The sequence below is a fragment of the Pseudorca crassidens genome, chromosome 2 (assembly GCF_039906515.1).
Source record: "Pseudorca crassidens isolate mPseCra1 chromosome 2, mPseCra1.hap1, whole genome shotgun sequence".
NCBI lineage: Eukaryota > Metazoa > Chordata > Mammalia > Artiodactyla > Delphinidae > Pseudorca > Pseudorca crassidens.
The window spans coordinates 65,920,170-65,932,396 of record NC_090297.1 but is presented as its reverse complement, the minus strand read 5'-3'; the positions used below and the strand labels follow the sequence as shown (position 1 = coordinate 65,932,396).

Sequence of the window (12,227 nt, the reverse complement as noted above, 5' to 3'; positions counted from 1 at the left end):
ACTAACATCATCCTTTCTTTTCTCCTTCCTAATGTGTTTATTTATGCCTATTCAATACAAGGTGGTACCCAACTCCAACAGTCTCCTTTCCTTGGCTGGGGCCCTACTGGCATTCCCCTCCTGCCCTAGAGAGTGACTGGTCTGATCTGTGAGGCTCCTGTGTTGTCTGCTCCTCCCTTCTCTCCTTGGAGGGAGTGCCCACAGAGCGCCCAGATCTCCGTTGTTCCTCCACACCTTCCCTATCGGGGTACCTGTGATTGCACAGGATAATTCTGGGTGCAGTAGCCGGGAGCCCAGTTACCCATAGATGCAAGCTACACACTCCAACCTAGAACTAGTGACGTTTTGGTTCTCCCTCTGCCAGTTCTTTCATCTTATTTCTCGGTCAGTTCAGAACCTGGGCAGGAGAGACAGCTTCTCAAAGACGCCAACATCTTGAGCATTTTGCCATGAACCTTAACAATATTAAAATTGGCAAAATACACTGGGAGGCATTAAGGCTAAGGGTGGGTGGCTCTGAGCTCTGGCATGCTTTACTAAGCATGGGCCGTAACGGCTTTTAACTTTGGCAGTTTGCAAAGTTTGTACCGGGTCGTGGGTCTGGTTTTATAGTCTGCAGCTACCTTCAAACTGCTGTGGAAGTATCAGGTAAATATCAGATGCACTGTGTACCTCAACTTGAATTTTCACAACGATCTTAAAAAAGCAAAAGTTACTGTATTTCATCAAATCTTAAAATGCTCTGAATGTAAGACACCCCATTATTTTAGCCACCACCAAGAAAGAAAAGAATACTGCCAATACTATAACATGTCATTCATTGTAAGACACATGTAAGTTTTAAATACATTAAAATGTGAAGAAAAAAGTGAGTCTTAAAATCAATGAACTATTTAATATTATCCTCATTTTTTATTCAAGGAACAAGACCCCCTTCAAAACATACACACGTTCTCTTACCTCTGAGTTTAAACACACGCTAGTCCCCCTACCGGGAACAGCCTTTCTCTGGCTCTGGACCTAGTCACCCGCCCTTTATCCTTCACATCAACCTTCAGTGAAGTCTTATGTGATTCCCAGGCCCGGCTGGGTCCCCCTATAAGTTCTCTCACAGCACTTATTCTTCTTTTCAATACTTTGAAGCCCTGGAATTATTTCTAATTATTTACTTCCACATTTATAACTGTATATAGTCACACCCTGTTAGGCCTGGCTGTTCCGTGATGGCAGGGACTGTCCAGTTTGCCTACCACTCTACTTCCAGGGCTTATAACACATAACAGAAGCTCAGTACGTTGACTCATGGGTATCTTGACAAAGCACTCACAAGCCTTACCTCTTTTAATCCTCACTACGCCACTGGAAGGTAGGTGCCATTATTTCCCCCGTTTTATCAGGTGAAGAAACTGAGGCTTGAAGAAGTCAATTAATTTAACCACGTCTCACAACAGAGAATTCAAACTCCAGCCAGATGTGCCCGACGCCAAAGCCAGGTCATTAACCATTAGGCCATACCCAGCTCCAGCTCGCAAGCAGAAGGCATGGAGGCAGGAATAAAATGGCATGTTGTGGTACAGAGAGACATCGAGATACAATGGATAATGCATGTGCATCAGATTCAAGTTAAACTCTTATCGAGGACCTGCCAATTGCCTGAAAGTGGGCTGAGCACCTCTGATATGAGTCATTTATTCTCACAATCATACCATGGATTTGGACTTATTATCTCTACACTACAGTAAAGAAAGAGACTCAGAGAAGCTAAGTAACATGCCCACTCACACAGCTGGTAAGCAGCAAAGCCAAGGTGATGAGCTGTCAGTCTGGACAATGGATTTCAGAGGATTCTGGAGCACGCTTTCTGAAGATCTCTTTTTTTTTCTTGGTCCTATTCCCCAAGCTAAGTGCTGACTGTCTTTGGCCAATTGACATTGACAAATGTCCATTTCTAACAACTTTTTCTGACCAACTCTGATCTTCACTTGAGGGTTTATGAGGAAAGCCTGATAATATTTAACTGAAACAGTAACAGGCACCACTATGATTAAATAGCATTTAGACAAGGCAAACCAATAGAAATGCACAGACTCAGCATTAGGCACTATGTTAAACTGGCATCTGTACAGACTGTGTCCAAATCAAGGGGTGGCCTTTCAAGGCAAATTATGTGGCTCATTGCTCGGGCAAGCCAGAGTTGGAATAGCCAAATTACAGTTCAGCTCCTCAGTAAAACTGAATTTGACACCTCTTTCCTCAGGAGATTGGGAATCATCTTCCCAACATGTACGTTAGAACATCAGTGTCAGCCCATCTGCTATCTAAATTTAGATCTCAATACAGTATGTAAAGCATCTTTCTGCTGTGGTCATTAGCAGAGAAAAAACCTCCAAAGGTCCCATCATTAAATGAAGACCCATGGCATCTATTCCATCCTCTAAGGAACCTGTCATTTCTTCTGCTGCTTTTAGTGAAGGACTGAGGGGAGGGGACTGGGAAGCAAGCAGAGAAGCAGCGTGACACAGGGTCAGGAGACCCAGATGCCGGCCCCACTCTGCCGTACACTAGCTCTGTGACCTTAGTCAAATAGAAAAATCTCAGGGTCACCAAGAATCTTTAAGGTCCATTAGTTCAGACACGTTACTGATGTTTGAATCCCTTTAATAACATCACTGCTAAGTGTTGATTCGGTTTACGCTTTACACTCAAGTGATAGAGAAATCATTACTTCCATTCCCTCTCCAGCGTTCTATAATGTCTGAGAACCTGGAGAAGGCATCGTAACCCAAGTCTTGAAGGTTGGAGAGAACCTGAGGTCTGAAGGGCAACTAGCTCTTAACAATACTGGAGAGCAGGAAGAGGTCACAAGCCCATCTCTACAGAAAGTTATTAATTATTAATCAAGGTTAAGTGATCATGTAACAATTCCAAAAAATAAAAAGCAAAAGAGGAGCCCTTGACATAAGTGGCTTGCCTGTAGAATAAAAAGAAAACTCTTAAAACGCTGAAACCATGTTTTCCACATTAAAGGTTTGACCGTAGAGAGAAAAAGATATTTAAAGTATAACACCTACATATAATAAATATAATAAATTGATCATATAGCAAGCTCCTCTAACTGTGGTTGTGGACTGGTGAAGGTCTACAAATTGTTATCAGGCTACAAGGAGACAGGAGTTTGCTCTAGAATGTAAATCAACTTTGTCACGAAGCGAGCTTACTGTTTGCTTCAGTCAATGTGTGTGTGTGTGGGGGGGGGGGTGCATGCCACGACTTTCTCAATGAAGGAAGCAGTGCCTTGATTTACATTCTGGTGCAAGTCCCTTATCTTGGTTCAAACAGTGACAAACAGTTCCCAGACTGGCTACTTCATGGAGTACTGTCGGAGACTAATAAGGTAGCATTTCCCAATGGGACTCTGATGAACCTGTAGCATCTCTTCCTTCACTCTGTGAAGTACAACTTCCCCAAACCACCAAAAGCAGGAACGTCTGTTGTCTTATTCAGAAGCTGATGCACTGTCTTATCTAGACTATGGTAGCGCCTTCCAGCAGGTCCCCCTACCTTCAAATTATTCTGACACACGTTCAAGCCAGCCTCCACACTGCTACCACAGGAAGTGTTTTGAAACATATCTAGACAATTACTCCCCTGCTTAAATTCTTTTGAGAGCTCCCCAATGCCTACTGCATTAGCTTTAACCTTTTGAGCTTAATCACCAGCCATTCCCTTCTACCCCTTGACCTCCGCAATTATTAGTCATTTTCTGAACACATTACATACTTTCATCCACCTGTGCTTTAACTCATATTGTCTCCTCTACTTGAAATACTCTTTCCCTTCTAATCCACCTATAAACTCCTACTCATCCTTTAATAGCCAGTTCAAATAATGCCTCCTCTGAAAGTCTCAACAACCATCCCAGAAAGAACTATGTATTCAGACCCTCTGTGGGTGTGAAGGGGGGAGGGTAATTCAGTGCCATAAATAACAGGGCAGGCTCTGGAACCTGTCTCCACAACACCTATCTGCATAACTTTGGGCAAGTTACTTAACATCTCCTGCCTCAGTTTCCCCATCCGTAAAACAGGAACAATGACATAGGGTGGATGTGAAGACTAAGTTAACTAACTCATGTAAAGCATTTAGCACAGTGCCTCACATATAGTAAGTATTCCTATAAATTATTGAGTCAGGCCAATTAACTTCTCTAGCCTAGGAATTTGAAACCCAGTGACAGGGGCTCTTGGTGTTGAGGCACCTTTATGCACCTTTATATAGTCTGGAGAGCAGGTCCATCAATGTCTGCTGCTGCAGTTTCTGGGGTTGCCCCTGGTCGCTACCCAGCCCAGGCTGGATGCTTAGGGACTGATTCATTCTTTGAGTAACTCCAGTATCTTTTAAAAAATGTATTTTCTTCTTCTTCTTCCCCTCCCCCTCCTCCCCCTGCTCCCCCTCTAATCCTCTCCTCCTCCTTCTTATCCTTTTTATCCTTCTTTTTTTTATTTTTTAAAACTTAAGCCAGGGGGCTTCCCTGGTGGCGCAGTGGTTAAGAATCTGCTTGCCAATGCAGGGGACACGTGTTCAAGCCCTGGTCCTGGAGGATCCCACATGCTGCGGAGCAACTAAGCCTGTGCACCACAACTACTGAGCCCGCGCGCCGAGAGCCTGCGAGCCACAACTACTGAGCCCACACGCCGCGCCTACTGAAGCCCACGCACTCTAGAGCCTGTGCTCGGCAACAAGAGAAGCCCACACACCGCAACGAAGAGTAGCCCCCGCTCGCGGCAACTAGAGCAAGCCAGCACACAGCAATGAGAACCCAACGCAGCCAAAAATAATAAATAAATAAAAATAAATAAATTTATTTTAAAAAAAGGTACACCACAAGATTTGGATTAAAAATGTATATTAAAAAAAAAAAAAACTTAAGCCAGGAAGAATCAACCTCTCTCTTGCTTACAGGTACCTTAGTTAGTGCAGGGATAACAGTAGCTATCATATTGCTTACAAGGATTAAAAATGATAATGTACAAAGCACTTAGAGCAGAGCCTGTCAGTGAGTAAGTACCTGGTAATTAGTAGCTTTCACTATTATCTAATGATAGCTCTTGGTATTTACCTAGTGTTTTATCATGTAAACTACACACCCTTGTGTTGCTTGCTTATTCTCCTTAACAAATGGGTAGAAACGGTAGCCACAGTTTATGGATGAGGAAATGGTGATGTTTAGGAGTATGCCCAAGATCATGAAGGTGGCAAGTGGCTGAGCTGGGAACCCTACCAAGGTGTCAACCTAAGTCTCTGAAATTAAAGCAAGAACTCTGAGACTCCCCACTATGCTGCCTGTTTCCCAAGACAATGGGTTCAGGAAATCCCCTCTAAGTATTCTCATTAAGGTGTCAAAAATAAACAAGGATCCCTTCTTTATTACCTTCAGAGGTCACCTGGTGGGTGGATGTGAGCCAGCGACTGCAGCCACACTGCCGAGGCTTGGGTCCTGCCTCCCCCACTTATTTGCTATGTGACTTTGAACAGGCCACTTAGCCTCTTTGGGCCTCTTAGTGGGTTACTGTGAGGACTAAATGAGTTAATATATGTAAAGGACTTAAAACCATGCCTGGACCGAAAGACCTAGAAGAGCAAACACAATACTGAAGAACAAAAAAATTAGAGGAATCACACCAAATGATTTCAAAACTTACAGTAAAGCTACAGTAATCCAAACAGCACAGTACTGGTGAAAGAACAGACACATACATCAGTGGAACAGAACAGAGAGCCCAGAAGCAGATCCACACAAATAGTCAAGTGACCTTTGACAAAGGAGCAAAAATATTTCAATGGAGAAAGGATAGTCTTTTTAAGTAACGGTGCTGGAACAACTGAATATCCACATGCAAAAAAAAAAAAAAAAAACTAAACACAGGGCTTACATGTCTCATAAAAATTAACTCAAACTGGATCACAGACCTAAATGTAAATGCAAATCTATAAAATTTTCAGAAGAGAACAAAGGAAAAAATCCAGGCTACCTTGGGTTTGGAGATGAGTTTTTAGAAGCATCACCAAAAGCATGATCTAAATTGGACATTATTAACATTAAAAACTTCTGCTCTGCAAAAGACTGTTAAAAGAATGAAAAGAGAAGCCACAGAAATTTGCAGATATTTGCAAACACATATCTGACAAAGGACTTGTATCCAAAGAACTCATGAAACTCAACAGTAAGAAAGCCCAATAAAAATGGACAAAAGATCTGAGCAGAGATTTCACCAAAGAAGGTATATAGATGACAAATAAGCATATGACAAAAATGTTTTACATCGTTATTAGGAAATTACAAAATAAAGCAACAAGATACCACAGCATACCTTATAGCCATACCTATTAGAATGGCTAAAATACAAAAAAGAAAATTGACAATGCCAATTGCTGGCAAGGAAAAAGAGCAACAGGAACACTCATCCTTCACTGGCACGAATACAAAATGGCACAACCAATTTGGAAGACAGTTTGACGATTTCTTACAAAGCTAAAAATAGTCTTAGCATATAATCCAGCAATCACACTCCTTGGTACTTACCCAACTGACTTCAGAACTATGTCCACACAAAAACCTGCAAGCAAATGTTATAGCAGCTTTATTCATAGCCACCAAAACTTGGAAGCAACCAAGATGTCCTTAAATAGGTGACTGGATAAACAAATTGGAGTATATCCACACAATGAAATATTATAAAAATAAATGAGCTACCAAGCCATGAAAAGACATGAATAAATCTTAAATACATTTTGCTAAGTGAAAGAAGCCAACCTGAAAAGGCTATGTTCTGTATTATTACAATTATACGATACGATGTTCTGGAAAAAGCAAAACCACAGAGACAGTTAAAAAAATCAGTGGGGTCAGGGAATCTCAGCGTGGACAGTGCGAGGGAAAAGGTGGAGGCGATGGTGGTCGGCGGTGCCAGTGGAAGTCGCGTGTCCAGCGGGAGTGACCTGAATTGCATCCCCGAAATGGCTGACACACTGGGGGCTGTGGCCAAGCAGGGGTTTGATTTCCTCTGTATGCCTGTGTACCACCCATGTTTCAAGAGGGAGTTCACTCAGGAACCTGCTAAGAATCGGCCAGGCCCTCAGACACGATCAGACCTACTGCTGTCAGGAAGGGACTGGAATACACTAATTGTGGGGAAGCTTTCTCCATGGATTCGTCCAGACTCAAAAGTGGAGAAGATCCGCAGGCACTCTGAGGCAGCTATGTTGCAGGAGCTGAATTTTGGGGCATATTTGGGTCTTCCAGCTTTCCTGCTTCCCCTGAATCAGGACGATAACACAAACTTGGCGAGAGTTTTGACCAACCACATCCCACTGGCCACCACTCCTCCATGTTCTGGATGTGGGTGCCACTGGTGGCACCAGAGGACCTGAGAGATGTGCCAACTTCACACACAGAGGAGCGCGGTGGAGAGGAGAAGACATGGATGTGGTGGCACAACTTCCGGACCTTGTGTGATTATAGCAAGAGGATTGCGGTGGCTCTCGAAACTGCTGCTGACCTCCCATCTAATCATGTCATTGATCGTTGGCTTGGGGAAGCCCATCAAAGCAACCATTCTCCCCACCAGCATTTTCCTGACCAATAAGAAGGGATTTCCTGTTCTTTCTAAGATGCACCAGAGGCTGATCTTCCAACTCCTCAAGTTGGATGTGTAATTCATCATCACAGGCACCAACCACCACTCAGAGAAAGAGTTCTGCTCCTGCCTCCAGTACTTGGAAAACTGGAGCCAGAATCGACCTCCACCCAGTGCCTATGAACTCTTTGCCAAGGGCTATGAAGACTACCTGCAGTCCCCACTCCAGCCACTGACGGATAATCTGGAATCTCAGACATACGAAGTGTTTAAAAAGGACCCTATCAAATACTCTCGATACCAGCAGGCCATCTATAAATGTCTGTTAGACCGAGTGCCAGAGGAAGAGAAGGACACCAATGTCCAAGCGCTGACGGTGCTGGGAACAGGCCGGGGGCCCCTGGTGAACACTTCCCTGCGGGCAGCCAAGCAGGCAGACTGGAGGATAAAGCTGTACACTGTGGAGAAGAACCCAAATGCCGTGGTGACGCTGGAGAACTGGCAGCTTGAAGAATGGGGAAGACAGGTGACAGCAGTCTCATCAGACATGCGGGAATGGGTGGCTCCAGAGAGAGTGGATATGATTGTTGGTGAGCTTCTGGGGTCCTAAGCTGATAATGAGCTGTCACCGGATGATGGCGTGAGCATTCCTGGGGAGTGTACCTCCTTTCTAGCTCCCATCTTGTCCTCCACGCTGTACAGTGAGGTCCGAGCCTGTCGGGAAAAGGACCGCCACCCTGAAGCCCAGTTTGAGATGCTTTATGTGCTGTGGCTGCACAATTTCCACCAGCCATCTGCACCCCAGCCCTGTTTTACCTTCAGCCGTCCCAACAGAGATCCTATGATTGACAACAACCGCTACTGCACCTTGGCGTTTCCCGTGGAGGTGAACACAGTGCTGCATGGGTTTGCAGCCTACTTTGAGACTGTGCTTTATCAGGACATCACTCTGAGTATCTGTCCAGAGACTCACTCTCCTGAGATGTTTTCATGGTTTCCCACCCTCTTCCCCATTAAGCAGCCCATTACCGTGCGTGAAGGCCAGACCACCTGTGTGCGTTTCTGGAAATGCAGCAATTCCAAGATGGTGCGGTATGAGTGGGCTGTGACAGCACCAGTCTGTTCTGCTACTCAGAACCCCACAGGCCGCTCTAACACCATCGGCCTCTAGCCCCGCCTGCAAGTGTCTAGAGCCTTGGAAGCAGCTTCAGGTTTTACCCCTGTAGCACCAAAGGTGCAGTAAGTACACCATGGGTTCTGATTTGCCTTGCCCATCAGAAAGGAGCATTTCAGTCCACTTTCCTGCCTTACGTCAAGATGGGCAAAGGATGAGAATTGCAGGGCTCACGCCACCGATCTGTGAAGACTTCAGGCCAAGGCATGAGGAATTCGTGTTGGATCTGCGGCTACTCCAACAGGCACTCAGCCTCAAGTGCTCTCTGGGATAGCCCTGAGAACATGTGGATTGAACAAATTTTCAGCCCTTTTCCCTGCCCATCTCTGTTCCTATTTTGATGATTTTGGGTAAGGAGGAAATACAAATAAAGTGAGGTTATGGCCTTTCCTGCTCCAAAAAAAACGAAATCAATGGATTGGGGAAGGGTTAAATAGGTGAACTGGTGAAGCACAGAGAATTCATAGGGTGATGAAGCTATTCTCTATGACACTGTAATGGCGATACCTGCATTTCTCAAAACCCACAAAGAGTGAACTTTAATATATGTAATTTTTTTTAAATCATGTAAAAGGTTAGGGGAATCCCAAGATGAAATGCAGAATGTGACCAAACAATCTAACTGTATTACAAATGTATGAAACAACCTCACTGAAAGGAGTGGAGGAAAAAAAAAAAAGGTGCTCCCTAAGCAACTTTGGAAATAAGAAGTCTGTAAAACTATGGCAAAGGAAACTGTACGTAAGCAGCACTGTACTCTAGTGGATACAGTTATTTTCCATGGGGGTCTTGTCAACAATTCTGACACTGCTATACATGCATACTGGAACTGAACAATTAAGTAAATACATGGCGGATGGTAGGAGCCAAGTTTACCATACTGTTGGAGTAGGAGATCACAGATCCTCAAGGGGAGGAGGCCAGAATGGTCCACGTGGTAATGGATTAGAATTGCAGACATCAGTATGCTCATGTTTAGCTTAATACAGATACAGATGGTTACATACAGATCAATTTATAAATTAGTACACACACATTCATTTCCCTGCTCTGTCCACTGAGAGGGCCTCTAAGCAACAGCAACCCTGTAGCAACAAGAACACTTAGTGCCCAGATCTTGGTTTTAATACCACCCTCGGAGAAACGACTGATTCTAGACCTAGGGCAGGAAGTGTTAAGATGAGCCTGGAGTATCTTGTGTCAGAAAATAAAAAAGTACTCAAAAGCACAACAACCATCTCACAATGATAGAAGTAGGTCAGAGGACACAGAGCAATGGAAAGAGCTCCCAGTGGCCAAAGCTGGAACAATCTGAGCAAAAAAGAAAAGTAATATTTTATGATAACCCGAAGTATAAAATAAATCTCCATGAATATCCATACTGATGCAAATAAACAACTGAATAAAGAAATACATGGATGAGAAGAGATAAATTGCCTGGGCAGGAGAACTGCAAAGAATTTGTGTAGCTACTCTGCCCTCAAGAAGGTGAAGCGTAACTCCCCACTCCTAAGTGTGGGCTCCACACAGTGACTTTTTTCCAAGAACACAGTCTGGATACGGGGGTAGTAACTTTACAGGAAAGACACCTGCTAAACACTACTGCAGCTAGGTGACAAAGGTCAACATCAACCATGACAAATCATGTGGACAGTATGTGCCCTTGATAGGATGTGATGGGAATGGCATTTTATCTCTGAGGTCTTCCTCTCAAAATCTGTAACCCAGGGCTTCCCTGGTGGCGCAGCGGTTGAGAGTCCGCCTGCCGATGCAGGGGACGCGGGTTGGTGCCCCGGTCCGGGAGGATCCCACATGCCGCGGAGAGGCTGGGCCCGTGAGCCATGGCCTCTGAGACTGCACGTCCGGAGCCTGTGCTCCGCAACGGGAGAGGCCACGGCAGTGAGAGGCCCGCGTACCGCAAAAAAAAAAAAAAATCTGGAACCCCACTCTAACCATGAGAAGACCTCAGACAAATTCCAACAGAGGGACATTCTACAAAATACCTGACCAGCGCTCTTCAAAACTGTCAAGGTCATCAAAAGCAAGGGAAGTCTGGGAAGCTGCCATAACCAAGGGGCTCTTAAGGAGACATGACAATTAATATGATGTGGTATCCTGAATGGAGCCCTGGAGCAGAAAAAGCACAGTGGGTCAAAACTAAAGAAACCCGAATAAAGTCCGGGCTTTAGTTAATAGTAATGTACCACCAACATTGGTCTACTAACTGTGACAAATGTGCCTACTAATTTGTTAATAATAAGGGAAACTGGGTACAGGCCATATGAGAACTCTCTGTACTGTCTTCACGGTTTTTCTGTAAATCTAAGCCTGTTCTAAAACATAAACTTATGAAAATAAACAAAAATAAACCATGTCTGGAGCATAGTAATGCTATATAGTTATTAGCTAGTAATGATGCTGGTAGTAGTAGTCATGGATCGGGGGTGGGAGGGGGGAATATTTGCTATGTGAGTCCTTTATGCTCTTCCTGTGGAAATTTAGTTTCAAGGAGCCAGAAAGCAAGCTGTCACTGTGCTGGTCGCCAAGCAACAACCACTCCCAAAACCTATACCCCCAACAGGAATAGCACTGCCAGCAGCTCTACTGATTAACACTGGTGACATTCTAGGGGGGGAGTCACTCCTCATTCTTACAAGGAAAGGGCAAGTCATCTCGCACATCCTCCAAGGCTGACAAATTTTTTAAGAAAAGACTGATGTAAATGCAAAGATGTCCATAAAGAGATGCCTTGTAATCTGGAGGAACTTCTGACCAAGGGTCAAGGAACTGATCCCATACAGCAGCTGCCAGATGACCTGGAAACCCCAGAAGTCAGAATGGTGGTTTTTTTAAATGGTAGCACTCCCTGATGTATTGAGTGAGTAAAATATGGCTTGCATTTCCCTTGCTTGAAATTTTAAATCCTCTCTAAATGGAAAATCTCCTGTCAGGCTGACCCACCCCAACCACGGGTACTCTGCAGCTCTCCCAAAATTAACAGGATCAACACAGAGGATCAAGTCCTCATCTTCCACCGACCTTCTTATAAACCTGCTGCAGCCACATTTACACCAAGTATGTGGGCAAAGGAGAAGAGCAGACTGGATGTACAGCACTTCAAAAGTAGACATTGCTTCTGCAAGTGTAAAAAAGTCCCAGGGCTACAATCACATCTCATTAATGAAACACAAATAAGCAAGAACTGACTATGCTTAACTTACAACAGAAGTTTCCAGACACTAATCTTCCCATTCCTGTCTGGGCTGGAGAGTGTTATGTTCATAACACACCTTGAGAATGGAAGCTGAGACACAAAGTAGCATCTTAAATGCAGTGTGCTTCTGGGGACTTCAACTGAGAAGCAACCAGTTTTTCCCAGGTACTATCGCTTTAAGAGTGACAAGAGTGCCCTCTAG

General features: G+C 44.3%; 1 protein-coding gene and 1 pseudogene across 6 annotated transcripts in view; one reads left to right on the top strand and one right to left on the bottom strand.

Moving 5' to 3' along the window:
* Window positions 1–12,227, bottom strand: part of ST6GALNAC3 (ST6 N-acetylgalactosaminide alpha-2,6-sialyltransferase 3) — a 597,866-nt gene that overhangs the window by 491,603 nt on the left and 94,036 nt on the right. The gene's annotated exons all lie outside the window — the stretch shown is intronic.
* On the top strand, window positions 6,931–9,210 carry LOC137218886 (protein arginine N-methyltransferase 5-like; annotated as a pseudogene).